We start from the raw sequence: 19,759 nt of genomic DNA, 5'->3' as shown, positions 1-19,759 counted from the left end.
CGTTCCTTAGGACAGTTTTCCTTCAATGAGTTTTTAAAACAGAAACCAGCTGAGGGGAGTGTTCTTTCCTGGGAGCAAACCCAGCTTCACCATGCTCTATCCCTAAAGCAAATGAAGTATATGATGCTTTGAAGACTGTAGGTTTAATCCTAACTCCAGTCTTGGCCAGCTTCACTTTCTCCCTTCTGACTCTTTTCCTGGGTAAGATAAATTAAGACTTATAACTGATTCTCTGATTTGGGAAGGTTTGGGAAAGATGGATTCAACCATTGGGAAAATGATGTTTGCTCTTGCTTGTCATTTTTATCTTTATGTGACCTTGTTTTTATTCTCCATCCGCTTGTCTCACTGGAGGCCTTTACCTTAGCATTAGAGATAGAAATAGTCTAGATTTTTAAGACTATTGCTGATTCTTTCTGGTGGAATTGGTTTAAAAGATGGGTGCCTGGGACAAAGGCTGATCTGTGTTTGAAGATAAAGCCAAACAAACTCATTCATGCTCAGTTGGAATGTGAATTTTCTGTAATTAACATTATACTTTCACTAGTGAAACAAACCTTTAATATCAAGCCCTGAACCCAGTCTTTAATACTTATGATAACTTCATAAATATATACGATAGATTCTTCCCTCAATATCTCTGAGAAAATAATCTATATCTAAAAGGTTTTTAAACTTTAATCTGAGAGAAGGATTTAGTGTCGGTTATAGTCTCTTTCCCTTTCTTATTTTATTAAAAGTAGAACAGATACCTTGGGTCTTCAATCAGGCTATGCATCTTTTTATTATATAGTCCAGTTTTTTCCAAATTTATAAATTAGTACCCACAGTAAGAAACATATTTTATATTATATTTACTTAAATATATCTGCGAATGCATATGTATGTATATATTACATATACAGACATGTATCTTTATGAAACAACAGCTCCAAGAAGCAATACTTACCTTAGTACATCTAATGTACTCTAATATTTCTATTCTAATCCTTTCTTTTTCAAATTAAAAATGGACTGGGGCTGGGTACAGTGACTCACACCTATAATCTCAGCACTTTGGGAGGCCGAGGTGGGAGGATTACCTGAGGCTGGAAGTTTGAGAACAGCCTGGCCAGTATAGCCAGATCCCATCTCTACATTTTTTTTTTAATTAGCTGGTCATGGTGCTGCCCACCTGTAGTGCTAGCTACTCAAGAGGATGGCTTGAGCCCAGAAGTTTGAGGCTGCAGTGAGGCTGTACTTCATACTTCACTGCATGTCAGCTTGGGCAACAAAGTGAAATCCTGTATCTAAAAAACAAAACAAAACAAAAACAAGCTGTTGTTGTTTTATTATTTTTATGCTCTACCACCAGGTTATAGGCTGTAGCTTGCAAAACACTGATTAGAAAACATGGATATAAATGTATCTGGTTAAAGCAAATTATCTATCTGTCTATATGTATACATATATATAAAGTCAGATAAGCAATAGTACATATATAGTATTATATATTATATTGTGTTCTATGTATAATACCATATGTAGTATTACTTATCTGATTGCCCTTCTCTTGTGTAAAATTTTAACTAAAATAGTGAAATAAGGTACATTCAGCTTCTTTAAGTCAGAACTTTTGCAAACAACCAAAGGATTAGATAAAATGGCTGAGCTCACAGTTAAGATGAAAATAAGGTATGGGTCAGGCACAGTGGCTCATGCCTGTAACCCCAGCACTTTGGGAGGATGAGTGGGGCAGATCATCTGAGGTCAGGAGTTCAAGATCAGCCTGGCCAACATGGTGAAACCCTGCCTCTACCAAAAAATACAAAAATTAGCTGGGCATGGTGGTGCCTGTAGTCTCAGCTACTAGGGAGGCTGAGGCAGGAGAATCGTTTGAGCTTGGGAGGTGGAGGTTGCAGTGAGCCGAGATCGTGCCACTGCACTCCAGCCTAGGTGACAGAGTAAGACCTTGTCTCCAAAAAGAAAAAAGAAAAGAAAAGAAGGTACAATTTATTATAAAATTGACATGCATATAAATTCATACAGCTACCTATATGCAAAATACCTCTTAATTTTTTTTCAGTGATTAAAAACTCTTAGTCAGGCGTGATTAAAAAATAGTATTTCCACATTGAATACTCTCAATCAATGATAGTTTCTATTTAATCTTCTCTCTGTGTTGATAATTTTGTGTCCCAGCTTTATGAATAACTGAACAAGATGCTACCAGCTGAGATGAGGCGCTTAGATTTTTTTCATGGAATTACTCTGTTTATCCCTAAATAATAATGAAAATTTTTGTTAAATTCTTAAGTTAACTTGAGATTTTAATGGTGTTTATGATAAATTTAGACAATAAACAACAGACAATTGTCTTACTCTTGCCTGTTTTACATGTCTTCACATATTTTCCCCCACTGTAATTTTGGCTAAAGCAGAAGGGGAAGAATTTTGGCTTATGTTTTCACCTATTATCAGAAAATACTGCTGTCATCAGTGATAAATACACGGGAAGATCTGAGGAGGGTTTCCCACTTGGAAAGAGGAATGCTGGAAAGTCTACGTACCTGTAACTGCATCCATGGATCATATTCTTGCAGTACATAACTTTTTATATAATGTGATAAATGTTTGCTTTTCAACTTGATTTAATAATTGTTACTTTTGTTTATGAAAAAAAAATCCAGAAAGAAGCAAATTAAACTTACATGGTTTGAAAGCACATGTAGAATTCTAAGATCAGATTCTAAGACCAGAATCTCATTCTGTAGCAGCCTATAGAAGTTCAGAGAGGATACCTAGGCTTTTGAATGAGGGCCTCTTTATGAGCCATTGGAGGAGTGCATTTTAGAAAGATTACTCTGATTGCAGTTGTCATATACAAGGTCAAAAAACAAGAGGAGAAACAATCTTCCTCACTTTTTAGCTCCACACTCAATAACTTCTAAAGCAGCATGAGTGTAGGATAATTGGGTACAACACAGGGCTCTGCAGCAACACAGAAAGAATTATCAAGTGTTTAGCTGTGAACAGAGCTGGTTAAGAAGCAGTTTTATTGAAAGCTGGCCACTTGGCACATGGTTGAGTTATGCAGAGTAAAAGACTGGTTTGGAGATGTGGGTGCTAAATCTTAGAAAATCACTCAGATTTGAGAATAAGCAAGCTTCTTCACATTACTCTGCTTTTTCTAATTACTTCCTATGAAATATGAATATTAAATATTATTCATATAAATATTTAAATGAAATAGAATAACTTAGTGGAAGAATTGAAAAAAATAATTACTAGGTATAACTAGTTTCCACGCTCACACATCAAGATGGTAATAAGCTACACATGCATTTGAATGTGGGGCTATTTGTTTAAAATTTTAATCTCACTTTCTCTCACTGCTCCGTTTAGAGATATTTTTTAACCATGATTTTATTGAAATAGGCAGTGGGTTGTATATAAATTTCTCTGAAAATATCCAGACAAATAAACTGACTTGGAGTGTTTTTGATGAAATGTTTTCAAAGTTGAGGGAAAATCTAATACTACTACATTAATTGCCTAGGAACCAACGGTTCAATGTATGGCAGAATTCCTAGCACCTCTAAATGGCCTCTGCTTTACCTTTGTGCAGTGCTTTTTGCAGTACAATATCATAGCCACAGGACACTGTTGGAATGTCCTCCCAAAGTAAAGTGAAGATACTGGCAAGAAATTTACTAAACGTGTCAGATGTCTCCTCCCTACCAATATTTTCAGCAAACTCTTTCAACAGGTAAGTTTTATACTTTTTGGCTAAATTAGCTGACATTGTCTTAGCATTTATCAGAGAAAAAGAAAACGTACTTGGAAAGCTTACGCTTTCTTTTCTTCCCAAAGACATTTTCAATGTTTTTATCATTCAACATATTATATATTCTTTATGCTCCTGGTACTAATTCAACAAGCAATTTCTGTGCATTCTCCTCTGTCACTCCCTATGCTAGCTCCTGAGAACACAGGAAGGAAAAGCACAAACCCACCTCTGGTTGCTCACCTTTAGGGAATATTGAGAGTTGTAATCTCATAGAGTGCCATTACTTCTGTGATACTGGCATAGAGGTTGTGTGTAGAACCCAGAGAACTGGAGAGGCCTGATGACTGGTTATAATATCACTCAAATGATATGGCCCATGCATAGATTCAACTGTGACATCAGATGATCTACTTTGCAGTTCAGTCAAATAGACTCTCTTGAAGCATAAGAGAACAGTAGGATCTGGCTCATGAATTTTGTGTTGGATTTCAGAAGGGCTTAGTAGCGCTACACTGCTATGAATATATTTTCATTTAAAGGTTTAGACCATCTGTCCACTTATTTCCCAATGAACAGCTGACTTCATGAAAACAATCTTTTTTATATTCTACCTATTAAAAAACACATATATCAGAACACATACAGAAGAAACTTCAGAAATGTACAAAATATAACCTTGTGGTTTTAATAATAGCACCATGGAAATATTTTGACAACTAGCTTAAAAGTGATTTTTTATAAGGATAATAAGAAAATTTATATTTAAAAAATAGGCAGTGTTAAATCCTCTTATAGATTGAAATAAAGGAGTAAGGTAGAGGTCAAATAATGCATATGGGTAATAGACAGGTATGTTTGGAGTGGTAGCTATTGACGAGTGACTGACAAGCAGAGAGAGAGAGAGATAAATATGTATGTGAAGGATTTCAATTATTCATGTTTCTCAGGAGGCAGCTCAGGTTTAACCTAATGGCATCTCATTTACTGTCTGTTACACTTGGAGGTGGTGTGGCAAGCCTAAAGAAGCGAGTGACTTTTTCAAGAAAATCCCTTTGTGACACAAGGGCACTGGGAAATAACAGCTTCGCAACAGTTCCTAGGAGAGAAGGAAAGGCTGAAAAATCCATGTAGCTTTGAATAAAGAATATTCAAGTGCATTTAAATCACTTATCTAAATTTATTATGATAAAATCATGAATTATGTTCACTCCACATTTGCAATTAGATGGTACAACAGATGGTGAAGATTTACAGAAACATTAACATTCTGGATAAGATAAGTTTAATAAATTTGTCAATGGGAGTCTCTGGGGCTATGGGAAAATGTGTATATGCCAAATAAAATAGGTAGTTAGGTGTGTAGGAAGGCACGGACAAAGAAAGGAGGGTTTTCACATTTCCGCTATGGAATTCTGAATTCGGTATTTGCAAAGGTTTTTATTATTGTGAGGACTCAAGACAACTTCAAAATTTGTTTCACTGAAGCCCACACATTATGCTAAGTATAGGTCTGCCAGAAAAGATGCTTATGGAAAAACTGCAAAACATCTGTCTTCGAACAGTCCCTAAACCCAGTAAGCATCAAGTTATCTGGGGCTTAACTTTCCTTTAAAATACAACTAATAGAAATGTCCTCAAAACACAATAATCTCCAGTCTTAGCTTTCACAGCTTTTTCATGCCACATAAACTGTACACCCTAGAAAGTTATTTATTCATTTATTCAATCAATCAAATAAACAAAGAAAAATCATTTATTCAACATTTCCTATACCAATAGCATAATAGTAAATACTATATTATTTACACTGGGAAAAAGTCTATTCCCTAAGCATTGTATTAATATGGTAAGAATCCAGAATCTTATGTAGAATAGTTTTAGCTTCATCAGTAAAATTCTTTCTTGAAGTACCTTTGATTGGATTTTTCTCATTTGCTGTGAAAAATCACAGTCATCAGATCTTTATAAATTCATTTTTAGTCACTCTTATTCCATCATCTCAAACAAATAAACAATAGTCTTTGCAACAAATTTTCTGAAACAACTGGGCATCTACATGCAAAAGAAGTAAAAGAGATTGTAGACAAACCTTACTCTGCTCACAAAATAAAAAATTCAAAATGAATCATAGACCAATATGTAAAACACACAATTATAAAATTCCTAGAGGATAACAGGAGAAAATCTAGATGACCTTGGGTTTGATAATGACTTTTTAGATGCAATACCACAGGCATGACCTATGAAATAAAGAATTGATAAGCCAGACTTTATTACAATTAAAATTTTCTGGTTTCTAAGAGATACTGTGAATAGAATGGAAAGACAAGCCACAGCCTGGGAGAAAATATTTGAAGAAAAACATTTCTGATAAGAAACTGTTATTCAAAATATACAAAGAACTCTTACATATACATAATCAAAATTGAACAACATGATTAAGAAATGGGCAAAGACCTGAGCAGACACCTCACAAAGACGATACACAGTTGGAAAAAAATATATGCATATATGTTTAACATCATATCTCATTAGGGAATTATAAATTAAAACAATAATTGGCTATCACTATACACCTCATAGAATGACCAACATCCAAAACATTAACAATATTAAATACTGGTGAGGATGTGGAGCAAAAGGAACTCTCATTTATTATTAATGAGAATGAAAAATGGTACAACTTCTTCTGAAGACAGTTTGCCAGTTTCTTACAAAACTAAACATACTCTCACTATACAATCCATGAATCATGTTCCTTGATATTTACCCAAATTAGTTGAAAACTTCTGTCCACACAAAAGCTTTCACAGGGATGTTTATAGCAGCTTTACTCATAATTATCTAAACTTGAAAGCAACCAAGATGTGGTTCAGTGAATGAATGGAAAAACAAACTATGATATATCCAGACAATGGAGTATTATTGAGTACTAAAAAGAAGTTAGCTGTCAATTCATGAAAAGATCGAGAGGAAACCTAAATGCATATCACTAAGTGAAAGAAACAAACTCAAAAAGGCTAACATATGTATGATTCTACCAATTTGACATTTTGGGAAAGGCAAAACCATGACAACAGGAAAAAGAGACTCCAAGAGATAGGGAAAATATGCAATAATAGGCAAAAAAAAGCATGGAAGGTTTTTAGAGTAGTGCAAATATTCTGTATGACACTACAGTGGTGTATACATGTCATTATACATTTGTCAAAACTTACTGAATGTACCCACTAAGCGTGAACTGCAATGTAAACTCTGGACTTTGGGCAATGATAATATGTCAGTGTAGGTATGTCAAGTTTAAGAAATGTACCACTGTGGTGAGAGATTTTATGTGGGAGAGGCTATGCATGTGTGTTGGAAGAGGGTGTCAAGGAGTCCAAGGGAAATCTCTGTAGTTTCTGCTCAATTTTGCTGTGAACCTAAAACTGCTCTAAAAATAAAGCCTATTAAAAAATCATTTTAAGATAAAATGTGCAATGAGTCTTACTCTTAAGAGTAGTTTCAAAGGTGTATGTACATACATCAAATACTAAAAATTCTATAGGAACCATTTTATGTTGGGTGTGGTGGCTCACACCTGTAATCCCAGTGCTGTGGGAGTCAAGAAGATTGGTTGAAACTTGGAGTTTGAGACCAGCCTGGGTAACATAGCGAGACCCCTGTCTTTACAAAAAAATTTTTAAAATAGCTCAGCATGGTGAGGCATGCCTGTGGTCATAGCTAGTTGAGAAGCTGAGGCAGGAGGACCACTTGAGCCCAAGAGTTCAAACCATGATTATGCCACTGCACTCCAGCCTGATAATGAAGCAAGACCCTGCCTCAAAAAAAAAAAAAAAAAAAAAGAAAAAGAAAAAGAACCATTTTATATAATTTTATACCAGGCTACATAATGTCTTTTAAAAGGAATTCAAGGATATGAGTCAGACTTCTAATTTCATAGCTTCATAGCTTTCTAGTTTAAACGTTTCTATTAGGATAATAAAACTACAACTGAGTTGACACTTACTAACCAACAACACTCTGCTAAATGTTTTACATCTATTATCTAGCCCCTCCCCATATCCCTATGAAGTAGATATTAGTAAAATGTGCAAACTGAGAGTAGGTAATATCCAGAATTACACAGCTAGCAAAAGATGGGAATCAATCATCATCAAGCTGTCTGTCTGACTCCAAAGTCTCACTCTAAATATCTCTGCTAGCAATATTACCCATTCTGCTTCATTTGTTCATGGGTGGGCAAGTACTTCATACTCAATTATTTTAATTTAATAATAACCTCTACAAATCTGTAGCTTCTGCTAAAATACTGGAATATGTTCTGAGTTTTCCCCCCTTTTGAATAATTAATATTCTACTTGCTTAACTTCAGTATTTGAAGTTATATTTTCTCCAGCATTCTTCTGACTACAGGAATGGCACCACTGCACGGCACTCCTATTTTAGTCTCTGATGTTCCTGCTAATAGATTATCCATCTGTTATTCTGTCATTCTTTTTGCTATATAACTATATTACTTTATGTAGCAGTGGACCGAGTCAATGAATATGGGATCTCCAGCAACACAGTGACAGGGTAATTTAGTTAGAAATCTGCCAAATTCAATATCTGATATGCCGTGTGTTTACTTCAGCAATAAACAAAAAATAAGGTTCATATATTAAGACTGTATAAAGCACAAGTTTCAAACAATTGCATTTTTTAATATTGGACATATTCTAAGAATTATACTATAATACTGTTATTTGAAATTTAAAGATTACAGCATAGTAAGAAAAAGAAGTAAAAACAGTGAAATGGAAGATCCTTTTGGTAATAAACCAAAGATATATGGAAAGAGAGACAGATAATGTGTATAGTAAAATTCTATTTAATCCAAACCTAGTAATATTTTCAGAAAAAAGTTATTATAAGAAGTTAGATGAAATGCAGATCTTCCTTGAGAGCACGTGATAAGAAAAAACAGGTATTTGTGTTAAAACATGATACTAGTAACAAGTTAAAATTTAATCCATGTTTGCTTTTTAAAATTAAGACAAAAATAAATTGAGTTGTATATCCCACGGCTAAATATAAAACACATTTGCAAGTAAACAATACGTAGAGGAAGAAATATAGAATGTGACTACATGAAGATCTGTATATATGTAGCAATAAATTAGAAAATGAAAAATAACCCATTATCATTAAACAAATGAAAAAATATATACCTTCAATAAAGACACTAGCTGGAAGTTATAATATAAATATTTTCTTTCACATTTTTAAGGAACAGAAAATTTTCTTGCTACGTAAACTATTTCAGAACATTTAAAAATTAAAATGTTTCTAATTCATTTTGCTGAGATCATATGGCCCTGAGGTAAAAAAAAAAAAAAAAAAAAAATTACAAAGGTAGTACAAAATAAAGAAAATTATGAAACCATTTATTTTATAAATAAAGATGAAAAAGTGTTTGCACTCAAACTCACAAAATTAAAACTCAGCAAAATAAAGCAGAAATTAATTAATAAAACACCATGACCAAGTGAAGTTATTTCCAAAATATGATGTAATTGAATATTTGAAAATCATGCATTAGATCAATGGATTAGTGGCAAAAATAATTATTTTATAAAGGCTGAAAGGGTATCATGTAAAACTAGCATAACTATTTTTGATAATTACTCCTAGAATGAGGAAAACAAAAATGTCTTCACGTCAGTCTTCAGATAATAGCCAAAGCTTAAATGTAAAAAGGGGGAAATAACATCACTCTTCTTGTTAACTCTTGTTAACTATTCTTTAGTTTGGAAAATATTGTTATTTTGTTTAATAAAAGTATTGTTTATATTTATGTTCAATGGGTTTTTCATTATTTTAAAATTAACATTTTTAAAATCTCAGCTTTAATTTTTATTGTGGTAAATATTGATGAATATAACCAATATTAAGAAAAAAGATCTTAGGTTCCCTCAATAATTGTTAAGGATATAAAAATGTGGCCTTCAGGCTAAAAAGTTTGAGAGTTGTTCTACTACAATCATATAGTCATCTCCTAAATTATGACTTGAGTTTTCTCATCGCTCCAGAACTTTTCCTCATGTTCCAGGACACCACCTAGGTAACTACTATTCTGAGTTCTATCACAATATATTATTTTTTGTCTTTTTTTGAACTTCAGGTAAAATTACATACTTTTAAAAACCAATTGATAATTTTTATCATTAATAAAATGTATTATTTTCAAAAATTAAACTATGTGTACATTTTTAGGATTAACTTCCTTGATCATAGTGTTGTATTGTTTTAATTATTTTCTGGCTTTATTTTGCTGAGCTTTGATTTCTTGAAATTTGAATGCAAACATTTTACATCTGTATTTGTAAAATAAATGGTTATATAATTTTCCTTATTTTGTACTGTTTGTAATTTTTTAATATTAAGGCTGTATGATCTCAGTAAAGTAAATACATTTCTTTTATGTTTATATTCCTTCCTTAAGCACAATAAAATTTATTCATTATGTTGCATGTCAGTAGTTCATTTTTTGTGTTAGTTTATAACACTACTATAAGTTCATAATACTACTACCAGGTAGTATTAATTGTGTGAATATACCATCATATGTTTACCAGTTCCCCTGTTAATTAACATTGCATCTTGGTTGTTTTTGGGTTTTGGCTAATATGAATACCACTGTCATGAACATTCTGTACAGTTATTTTGTGAACATGTGCACTAATTTATGTTGGATATATGCATAGGAGTGTTATTGTTGGATTACAGAAGAGGCATCTATTTAACTTAGTAAGAAGTGACTAAACACTTTTCCAAAGTGGTATACCATTTTAGGATAGCAATACATGAAAGTTGCTTTTGCTTCACATTCTAGTTAATATTCTAGTGGCCTTATGATAGTATCTTATTGTAGTTGTAATTCCCAAAGAAATAATGGTGCTGAAAACTTTTTCAAATATCTATTGGCCATTTGGATATCTTCATTGGTGAAGTATTCATTTCAGTATTTTGACTTTTTAAATTATTTTGGAAAGGAGAGGGTGGAGTTTGTCATTTTCTTATAGATTTGCAACTGTTGCTTTACTCTGGATGTAAAAACACAGAGAAATCCTTAAAATCTGGGTTTCCAGTGAGATGAAGAATATGTTGTTTCACTACATTAACTGTTTTACACATAAAAGAAGTGCATATGATGTCATGTTGCATACCTTAAATATGCATAATAAAATATCTTTAAAAATAAATTTTTAAGAACAAGAAAATAATTTTTTAAAAAATTTGACACATCATTAGAAAAATAGTATGGTATATGGGTTATAAAACAGCTACATTTTTCCCCTGTATTTGTATCCTATGTTATGTAATTTTTCTATGTTCTCCCATATAGCATCTGCACTCACACTCCTTGACTCTTGTCCTTGTTTCTATGCTCAGCTACATAATTTATTTTGGTTAATGGGATATTAGCAAATATGGCGTAACTAGAGGCTTTAAAAATTGCTTACAAGTTTCCCCTTTCTCTCTTTTCACTGATTCCTTCCTAAAAACATGCCTGGGATTGCCTTCTGGAGGATGATATATGAGGAGCAGTGCTATGTCAGTGTAGTCATCACAGCCAATGATCTCTCTGAGCAGGTAACAGCCAACCAACCCTCAAACATGTGAGATAGCACAGGCAAAATTAACAAAGCCTACTTTACCAAACCACAGCTGACTGCAAATACGTGAGTAAACCCAGACTAGGTAATCACTCTGCCAATCCACTACTGCGAGGTAAATACTTAATTATTTTATTAAGCCACTGGGTTTTGTGGTTTTTTGTTATGCAACACGATTGTTGCAATAGATAATTGATTCACGGGGGCAAATGATTTCATAAAAGGAATTTACACAAATAATGCAGAAAGTATTTAAATGTATTAGTAACCAGGACAATTTAAAGTCGATCAATAATGATACAGCTTTTCTCACTCATTATATTGGCAAATACTTTACGTTTAAAAATATGCAACATAGCCCAGAGAAATGAATACAATAGTGGGACTATAGCTTGTTATGTCTTTTCTGGAAGGCAAATAGACAATATACAAACATTTAAAATATGCATTCTGAGGCAGACTGCTCAGCCAAAATCAGGTGGGAGCCTAGAAAGGCTCCCTAATGAGGTGATAAAGTAAGTGAGTGACCCCTAGTGGTACACATTCCCACCATGGACTGCTGCAATCTTAGCCACCAGAAAGCCTCTTAACCCCTGCATGCCCTAAGAAAAATGTAGGGAGCCTGGAGCTCACACACTCCCTGAGTTGTAAGCATCTACAGCAATGCATCATTTTGAGTGTAGCCCACACCAGAGTACGTCCTGTCTTGTGTCCCAACAGCCTCTGCACTTCTACATTCCTAGATGCCTGCATGCCGATGATGGCTATTGCTGCCAGGACCAAAGTATAAGCCATTGGCAGCAAGCCCCACCACCCCTGGCAGCAGGACCACCATGTGTTTTTATGTGCCCTGAGGAAAGGCTACCCTACTTGCAGCTGCCACCTAAGGCCAAAGCATGTGCTCCTCAGCTGCTTGTTTATGGCTGCTGCTACCGAAAGCAACCTTATACTCTCCAGCAAAAGGGGCGCACCATAGCTGCTGCCACTCCCACCTAAGTATTTCACTGGTGGTGTGGAGATCACCTTGTTCCTGCCTACCACAGCCAGCACCTATGTGTATCACCAGAAGGCCTAAGGATAGTTCCACCTGGTTTAGCTCTGCTACCTCCCAACCACTGCCCAGTTCCCTAGAACATTCCTGAAGCCTAGGGATCACCCTAAACTGTAACCCACTGTTAGGACCTGAACACTCTGACTGGGGCCTGAGGACAAGCTGACTCAACCTGCCATGCCACAATCTGCACTAACCTGTATGTATCACCTGCAGCCTGGGGATTGTCCCATCAACCCCACTAAATCTACTACAAACAAACAACAATGTGAAATGCATGGGAGACAGAGGATTGTCCTGTGACTGCTACCACCACTGTCCATGCCAGTCCCACTTCCCAGGGTTTCAAGAACACACCAACCAACCCGACCTATTGTTGCCACTGCTGGCACCAACCAAGCTGCCTGGAAACCTAAGAATCGGCACACCTGGACCCATTAACACCAGGGCCAGCATACAGTGTCCTGAAGCCCAAGGACAGGCATGCTTGGCCTGCCACCGCCACCACTGGGCCCCAAGGACTGGCCCAACTGATGCCCTATCCCAGCAGAACTTTATAACAGATCCCACTAACAACTGTGCCCTAAGCCACAGAGGAAATCACAGATAACACTGACACTGTTTACAGCTCAATAAATAAACAGAGACTACACTGCTGCACACATCCAGATGCAAAGCCAAAGTGCCCTATACAACGAACACCATGGATACATCTTCAGAAAAATATCCTCCCCTATAAAAGCAAATTTTAAAAATTGGAAGAATTGATAGCTATTCCAGATGTACAGATATCAATGTAAGGACACAGGAAATATTTAAAAAAGCGAGGAAATAAGAAAACTTCAAAGGAACACAATAATTCTCTGGTAACAATTTCCAATGAAAAAGAAATTTCCAAATTTCTAGAAAATAATTTAAAAAATTATATTTAAGAAGCTGAAAGAGATAAAAGAGAACTCAGAAAACAATAAAAATCAGAAAAACAAATCAGGATATGAATAAGAAATTTATCAAAGAGATATATCTATCATTACAAGAACAAAAGAGAAATTCTGGAATTGAAAAATTTGTGTTGAAATACAAAATACATTTAAAAGCTTCAAGATTAGACTAGATTAAGCAGAAGAAAGAATTTCAGAACTTGAAGAACGGTCTTTTCAGTCAGACAAAAATAAACAAAAAGATATTTACAAAAAATAAAAGAGGCCTACATGACATATGGGACACTACAAAGTGACCAAACATTTGAATTTTCAGTGCCCCAAAAGGCAGAGAGAAAAATGAAAGGGATTGAAAATCTATTCTATAAAATAATATGTGAAAATTTCCCAAGTCTAGCAAGAGATTTACACATCCAGATACAGGAAACTCAGAGATCCTCAAGTCAGCACAATGCAAAAACATCTTCTCCACAGTACACTACAGTCAAAATGTTAAATGTCATAGACAAAGAGAGAATTCTAAAAACAGCAATAGAAAAGCATCTAGTCACTCATTAGGGACCCCCATCAAAGTAACAGCAAATTTCTCAGCAGAAACCTTACAGAGTAGGTGATGAAGGAATTATATATTCAAAGCGATGTAAAAAAATTTAGCCAAAGATACTATAACCAGAAACATTATCCCTTACAAATGAAGAAGAAATAAAGTCTTTCTCAGATAAGCAAAAGCTGTGGGAATTAATCAGCACTATACCAGCCTGACAAGAAATGCTGAAGGGAGTTCTACACTTGGAATAAAAAGAAACAGGTTCTACACCTGGAAGCAAAAGGACAATAACTATTATCATGAAAATCCACAAAAGTGGTGGACTGAAGGTTACACCACAGCTGTATGCTTCCCAGTTCTCTGGTGTTGCTATACTGGCGACATGGGGTCCCCACAGACCTAGAAATTCAGGCCCCTCTTTCTCAACCCAGAGCAAATTGAGAGTCCAATTGATTTCCAAAAACTCATGTTATGTAAGGAAGCCACCAAGAAGAGCAAAGAAAAGGAGCCAGGGATGGCTCTTCCTCAGTGACACTTGACTTTCAGGGATGTGGCTATAAAATTCTCTGTGGAAGAGTGGAAATGCCTGAACCCTGAGCAGGGGGCTTTATACAGGGAAATGATGTTGGAGAACTACAGGAACCTGGAGTCTGTGGATAGCTCTTTAAAATCCATGATGGAGTTCTCATCAATGGGGCAAGGCAATACAGAAGTGTTCCACACAGGGACATTGGAAAGACATGATTTTTGCTTCCCAGAAATCAAGAAAGATATTCATGACTTTGAGTTTCAGTGGCAAGAAATTGAAAGAAATGGCCATGAAGCACCCATGACAGAAATCAAAGAGTTAACTGGTAGTACAGATCGACATGATCAAAAGTACACTGGAAATGAGCCCATTAAAGATCACTTGGATTAAGCTTGGATTAAGCTTTCATTTGCATCTACCTGAACTGTACATATTTCAGACTAAAGGGAAAATTGGTAATCAAGTGGACCAGTCTATCAGTGATGCTTCCTCAGCTTCAACATCCCAAATAATTTTTTGTAGGCTCAAAACCCATATGTCTAATAAGTATGGGAATAATTTCCTCCATTCTTCATTATTCACACAAATACAGGAAGTACACATGAAAGAAAAACCTTTCCAATGTAATGAGTGTGGCAAAGCCTTTAATTATAGCTCACACTTAAGGAGACATCACATAACCCATTCAGGAGAGAAACAATATAAATGTCATATACGTGGCAAAGTCTTTCCACAGAAGCAATACCTTGCATGCTACCATAGAGTTCATACTGGAGAGAAACCTTAGAAGTGTAATGAGTGTGGCAAGACCTTCAGTCAGAAGTCTTACCTTCAATGCCATCATAGACTTCATACTGGACAGAAACCTTACAAATGTGAAGAATGTGACAAAGTTTGTAGTTGCAGATCACAACTTAAAACACATAGGAGAATTCATACTGGAGGAAAAAGCATACAAATGTAAGGTTCGTGACAAGGCTTTCTGGGATAATTCATGCCTTTCACGCCATAAGAGAGTTCACATTGGAGAGAAACCTTACACATGTAATGAATGTGACAAGGCTTTTAGTAGAAAAGCACACCTTGCACTTCATCATAGACTTCATACAGGAGAGAAACCTTAAGGTTTGTGACAAGGTTTTTTGGCATGACTCATGTCTTGTACAACATCAGAGACTTCATACTGGAGAGAAACCTTACAAGTGTAATGAGTGTGGCAAGGCCTTCACTTGAAATTCAGCCCTTGTAATGCATAAGGCAATTCACACTGGAGAGAAACCTCACACATGTAATGAATGTGGCAAGGCTTTTAGTAGAAAAGCAAACCTTGCACTTCATCATAGACTTCATACTGGAGAGAAACCTTACAAGTGTGAAGGATGTGACAAAGTTTACAGTTGCAGGTCACACCTTGAAAGACATAAAAGAATTCATACTGGAGAAAAACCATACAAATGTAAGGTTTGTGACAAGGCTTTCCGGAGGGATTCATGCCTTGCACAACATCAGAGTGGTTCATACTAGAGAGTTCATACTGGAGAGAAACCTTACAGATGTAATGAATGTAGCAAGGTTTTCAGTCAAAAAGGAAACCTTGCATGTCATTATAGACGTCATACTGGAGAGAAACTTTACAAGTGTAATGAGTGTGGCAAGACTTCAGTCAGAAGTCATTTCTTATAGGCCATCGTAGACTTCATATTGGAGAGAAACATTACAAGTGTAATGAGTGTGGCAAGACCTTCACTTGAAATTCAGCCCTTGTAATTCATAAGGCAATTTATACTGGAGACAAATCTCACAAGTATAATGAATGTGGCAAAGTTTTTAATCAACAATCAAATCTTGCACAACATTAGAGAGTTCATACTGGAGAGAAACCTTACAAGTGTAATGAGTGTGGCAAAGCCTTTAGTGGGCAGTCTACACTTATTCATCATCAAGCAATCCATGGTATAGGGAAACTTTACAAATGTAATGATTCTCACAAAGCCTTCAGTAATGCCACAACCTTTGCAAATCATTACAGAATCCATAATGAAGAGAGATCTTACAAGTATAGTAAATGTGGCAAATTTTTCAGACATCGTTCATACCTTGCAGTTCATTGGTGAACTCATGCTGGAGAGAAACCCTACAAATGTAATGATTGTGGAAAGGTCTTCAGTCAAGCTTCATCTTATGCAAAACATAAGAGAATTCATACAGGAGAGAAACCTCAAGTGTGATGACTGTAGCAAAGTCTTGACTTCATGTTCACACAGCATTAGACATCAGAGAATCTATACTGGACAGAAATCTTACAAATGTCATATGTATGGCAAGGTCTTCAGTCCGAGGTTAATCCTTGCAGAACATCAGAAAATTCATTTTTCAGATAATTGTTCCAAATACAATGACTATAGCAAATCATGAAGCTTTAATTGACATTAGAGCCTTCAGCATTGACTTGAGATTGAGTTGACTTAACATTGAGTTCAAGCATAATTGACATTAAAATGTTTATGTTAAGTATGGGGGGATCCAGCCCCCAATATTTCAGTGTAGGTTCTTTCTAAGTGTTGGCCAGTCTGAGAAATAAAGAGAAAGAGTACAAAGAGAGGAATTTTACAGCTGGGCTGCCAGGGGTGACATCACATATTGGTAGGTCCGTGATGCCCACCTGAGCCACAAAACCAGCAGGTTTCTATTAAGGACTTCAAAAGGGGAGGGGGTGTATGAACAGGATGTAGGTCACAAAGATCCCATGCTTCTGAGGCCAATAAAGATCACAAGGCAAAGGGCAAAGCAAAGATCACAAGACAAAGGACAAAATTAGAATTACTGGTGAGGGTCTATGTTCAGCTGTGTACATATTGTCTTGATAAACATCTTAAACAACAGAAAACAGGGTTCAAGAGCAGAGAACCGGTCTGACCTCAATTTCACCAGGGTGGGGTTTTTCCCAACCCTAGTGAGCCTGAGGGTACTGCAGCAGACCAGGGCGTATTTCAGTCCTTATCTCAACTGCATAAGAGAGACACTCCCAGAGCGGCCTTTTATAAACCTCCCCCCAGGAATGCATCCCTTCCCCAGGGTAATTATTAATATTGCTTGCTGGGAAAAGAATTCAGTGATATCTCTCCTACTTGCACGTTCATTTATAGGCTCTCTGCAAGAAGAAAAATATGGCTGTATTTTGCCTGACCCCACAGGCAGTCAGACCTTATGGTTGTCTTCCCTTGTTGCCTGAAAATCACTGCTATTCTGTTTTTTTTCAAGGTGCACTGATTTCATATTGTTCAAACACATATGTTTTACAATCAATTTGTACAATAGTGGTCCTGAGGTGACGTACATTCTCAGCTTACCAAGATAACAGGATTATGAGTTTAAAGTAAAGACAGGCATAAGAAATTATAAGAGTATTATTTGGGAACTGATAAATGTCCATGAAATCTTCACAATTTATGTTCAGAGATTGCAGTAAAGACAGGCATTTCCTGTATGTTTTAAGTTAATATTTCAAACAATCGAAGGTAAAACAACATATTGTAGTTGGTTACAATATGTAGTGAATCATTTTTCCTCTTAAGTTGAAAATGGTTTTAATGCAAAGCACCTTGTTTGAGCAGGCAGAGTCATGCATCCTGCAGGCAGGGCGAGCTCCTCTCCATCTGGGGCAGAGCGGGGGAGAGGGGCAGGCACCTCAGTAAAGGAGTGGAGTGGGGTGCTGGTTGCAGCAGGGACTGACAATTAGAACAGCTTATTAAACTAGGCAAGGTCCTGGGTTGTTTGAGTGGTTAATGGAAACTGAAAGGTGACATACAAAACTGCCTATTACACAAAGGAGGTGAAGGAATATTTCATTTTTCATGGAAATACAGTCAGGGCCCAGAGCGGTGGCTCACACCTGTAATCCCAGCACTTTGAGAGGCCAAGGCAGGAGGATCACTTGAGCCCAGGAGTTCAAGATCAGCCTGGGCAACATAGTGAGACCTCATCTCTACTAAAAATCAAAAAAAAAATCAGCCAGGTGTGGTGGTGCACACCTGTGGTCCCAGCTGCTTGGGGTGCTGAGGTCGGAGGATCACTTGAGCCAGAAAGTTGGAGGCTGCAGTGAGCTCTGATCTCGCCACCACACTCCAACCTGGATGACAAAGCTAGACCCTATCTCAAACAAACAACCAAATAAATGTGAGGTATAGTATAATTCCTTTTTTAAAAATAAAGGAAGATATTTTCTTCCTTTTTGTCTCTTTTCTTAGGACATTTATTTAGAAAATTTGTAAATGCATTTTCTCTGTCTTCTGAGGTGTTTTTTTTTTTTTTTTTTTTTTTTTTGACGGAGTTTTTCTCTTGTTACCCAGGCTGGAGTGCAAGGCACTATCTCACCTCACTGCAACCTCTGTCTCCTGGGTTCAAGCAATTCTCCTGCCTCGGCCTCCTGAGTAACTGGGATTACAGGCATGAGCCACCACGCCCAGCTAACTTTGTATTTTTTAGAAACTAACTAAACCTTTTTTCAGCTTAATGACCCAGGGATGTATTTCTGAAAAACTTGGGAGCTGTCTTTGAAAGGCAAACAGCAAGGGAGATAGTAACTTTATCTCAGTAGGAAATTAAATAATTCAAACATCAGATAACTCCAATTTAAAGCTATTGACCTTTAGGTAATTCTGAGCCTTGAGAGGAATGTGGCCATGTAACCTGAGTCCAGTGGTATGCAGGAGCAACTTCTAAGAGTTTTCCTGTAAGTAATTAGGAAGACTAAGCAGCCCCAAAGATAAGACCTCCTCGGATCATTGTCCCTTCTCATGGAGTGATAAAGTATCCTTCTTGAAGTGTATCAATCTGTAACCAACCAAATTGCTGTAACCTATGCACTACTCTTGAACAGAAAATGTCGTGATTTTGCTAAGGCCTCTCTGTCTTTCCCTCTGTGTGTGAAACCCTAATGTCTCTACTTTGGGACGCTGATCCCATTTATTTAGAGTTGATGTTTCCAGGTGGCTATTTCCAAGCTTTATGTTTAAGTAAATTCTATACTTAATCATAAAAAAAAAGAAAATCTACAAAAGCATAAAACTCACCGGTAGAGTAAAAACACAAATAAGGAAGAGAAAAGACTCAAATGTTACCACTACAGAAACCCACCAAACCACAATAAAACAACAAGAGAGAAATAAAGGAATAAAGGATATGCCAAAAAAAACCCCAGAAATCGAGAAAATGGCAGGCATAAGTTCTCAAATATCAATAATAATCCTGAAAACTCTGAG

General features: G+C 36.1%; 1 pseudogene; it reads left to right on the top strand.

Moving 5' to 3' along the window:
* The first annotated feature begins 14,435 nt into the window (after window positions 1-14,435).
* LOC100447646 (zinc finger protein 816-like) lies at window positions 14,436-16,476 on the top strand (annotated as a pseudogene).
* Window positions 16,477-19,759: the final 3,283 nt, after the last annotated feature.

Source organism: Pongo abelii, chromosome 19 (genome assembly GCF_028885655.2).
Source record: "Pongo abelii isolate AG06213 chromosome 19, NHGRI_mPonAbe1-v2.0_pri, whole genome shotgun sequence".
NCBI classification, from domain to species: Eukaryota; Metazoa; Chordata; class Mammalia; order Primates; family Hominidae; genus Pongo; species Pongo abelii.
The sequence above is the reverse complement of the archived record's forward strand: the minus strand, read 5'-3'. Positions and strand labels throughout refer to the sequence as shown.